Here is a 2,495-nt window from a genome sequence, read left to right on the forward strand (position 1 = left end):
CGCGCTCTTTTGTTCAGAATCAGCTTCTTATCACTGGTAACGACGCGGCTTTCCTCTCTCTCATTCCCGCAGCTTCACGGTGCTTTAAACAGTGTAGACGCTGGCCGTCCACAGAGTTCATACACTGCAACGAAACGAGACGAGTCATAACAATACTCCATTACTTATTTTTTCCAAAAGTGCCTCTTAACTTTACCGAACCTGTATTTACAATAATTAGAGCATAATCATTAAGTAAAAACAACTTGGGAGGTGTCAGTGACATACCCCACCACAAGTCGCCGATTTATCCTCAACTTAACAATTTAGGCTTTCATTTTGTCTTAACTTTAATAGTTTAACTTAATTAGCTAAATAAGTCCGACCTTTAACGTTTGTTTTGTTGGGGATAATCGTCACACAAATAACATACCAGACTTTCCAGGGCGGTGTCAAGCTAGCATATAAAAGGATGGCTCGTTGTTGTCCTCAGTATCAAACATCTTCACTGCAAAGGTAAGACGACACAACTTGACTTACTTTGACATTTTTAATACAACAGTGTTGGTCTATCATTGCACAGATGGCTTTTTCTCTTCGCGTCTTCTTCCTCGTGTGTGGGATCAGTGGAGTGTTTGGTTGGTAGCTAATACACGGAGACAATTTTTAATTTTTACATATTTCCTGTTTGTTTTTCAAAGAACAATTGTGTTGCAGGCTGTCTTCCTGGCTGGACACTCTGTAACAGTGAATGTTACATCTTCAAACCCATTCCAGTGTCTCATGAAGATGCACAGGTATGGATGGATTTCACGTTGTAAACTGTGCAAATAAGAGGATTCAACTGAGTGATCCTGTTTTGTACTTTGTCTCATCAGAAAAACTGCAAGAAGACCATTGATGCTGAACTGGTGACCATCAGTAGTACAGCGCAACATAATTGCGTTCTTGATGTGATCAGAGCCGCTAATGCCAATGCCATCGTAGACACCTGGATAGAACACTCCAACCAGGTGTGACCAGTAGCAAAGTCAACTGAAGGGGAAGGGTGGGTGGCGGTCTGAGGTCAAGCTGCTGTGTGGTGGGCTTTCAGTTGTGACTCTGTGAGTACTTGTGGCTATCTGGTCTGGCTAGACTGCTTTCACCAACACTCTGGGCTTTGAGCTGCCCTGCTAGGGACGGTCTTCTGGGTTTGCCTTGCCTCGTCCCTACATCGGTCTTTTGCGGGCTGTCTACCAGGTTGTGGTTCTGTCTGTCTTTGGGGTGTGTGCACAAAGTGGGGACCACTGTCCACACATTCCCATGTTCTAGCACTGCATCACTGCTGCCAACACAACACATACACTCTTTTATGGGTGCAGATTCCAAGTAAGGTCGTGTCTCTTTTTTTAAAGTGACTCAATGTAACGTTATTGTCTTGCAGGGCTGTCTAGGTTCAACAGTGTGTCAGTACATTGATGACCCTGGTATGTAGAACATCAACTTGTACAATGGATCTGATTGGTAGAAGATTTCACAAATTGTTTTGTTTTCTCACAGCTGGAGCGTGCAGCACCGCCTTCGACTGCAATGTCAACAAGCCATATGTTTGCATGAACATGTAAACGTCAACAGCGGCCCTTAATCATACAAGGCATGAGCAAACTGACTCTGCATGCCATAAATTGGCCAATAAGCTTTTTAATCTGTCCCAAATTTGCTTCTTTACTGCTATTGAATAAATTATTTCTGAAGCTAGAGAGTGGAGGGTGGGGTCTGCAGATCAGCGCTAAGACAGAGAAACAAGATTCCTACGACTAGGTTCTGTAAAAAAATTACTTTTTATAGGACATTTGTGTGTTTGTTTTCTTGTTTGGCTGTGTTGTTTGTCACATTTTTGCTCGATGATAAACAAGTCAAGGAGGTTGTCGTTGGTGCGTTCACATACTCTTGATGTTCAATGTTTGATTGTTCATCTACACTCTGGGTGTTTTAATCAATAAAAATCTGCAAATTACTTTTTTGTCTGTCATGATTTCCTGGTGAATTTTTCTCTCCAGTCACATTTAAAACCTTCTTTATGAGTCGTTCTGAAAATCATATCAGAATTGATCTGCAGCAGAATTTATCAGTATCAGAATTTACTTTCCGAAAACGCACACTGTGTATCTTGAAGGCGATGACATTGTTATTTAACTCGCATGGAAACAGTCGCAAAGCCAGGTCAGTGTCATGCAGCGATACTTCGTTAGGACACTGCAGTTACCTTAGACCGAGACAATAAATAAACAACTAAATATGTTTGCAAATCATTACAAAACAACCCTAAAAGGCTGCTTCTATGAGGTGAAATTAATATAACAGTAAGTAAAGGAAATGTGCCTGTAAAATGACCACACTCGCCCGCTAGTGTACAAAAGGCACACTGCAAATAGCCAACAGTCACATTAGAGATAGAGCTTGGAAACTAGAACTTTCCATGTGAAAATAGAAGAAACCTTGTTGTTATTTGAGAAATCCGACTATATCAGTGCATG

The 2,495-nt window shown here is 41.4% G+C and overlaps 1 long non-coding RNA gene across 1 annotated transcript; it reads left to right on the plus strand.

Moving 5' to 3' along the window:
* The first annotated feature begins 873 nt into the window (after positions 1-873).
* On the plus strand, positions 874-1,975 carry LOC133577591 (uncharacterized). The gene is made up of 3 exons (XR_009811751.1): positions 874-992; positions 1,403-1,445; positions 1,519-1,975. It is a non-coding gene; the product is annotated as an uncharacterized lncRNA (long non-coding RNA).
* The last annotated feature ends 520 nt before the right edge of the window (positions 1,976-2,495 follow it).

The sequence above is a fragment of the Nerophis lumbriciformis genome, linkage group LG37 (assembly GCF_033978685.3).
Source record: "Nerophis lumbriciformis linkage group LG37, RoL_Nlum_v2.1, whole genome shotgun sequence".
Lineage (NCBI taxonomy): Eukaryota > Metazoa > Chordata > Actinopteri > Syngnathiformes > Syngnathidae > Nerophis > Nerophis lumbriciformis.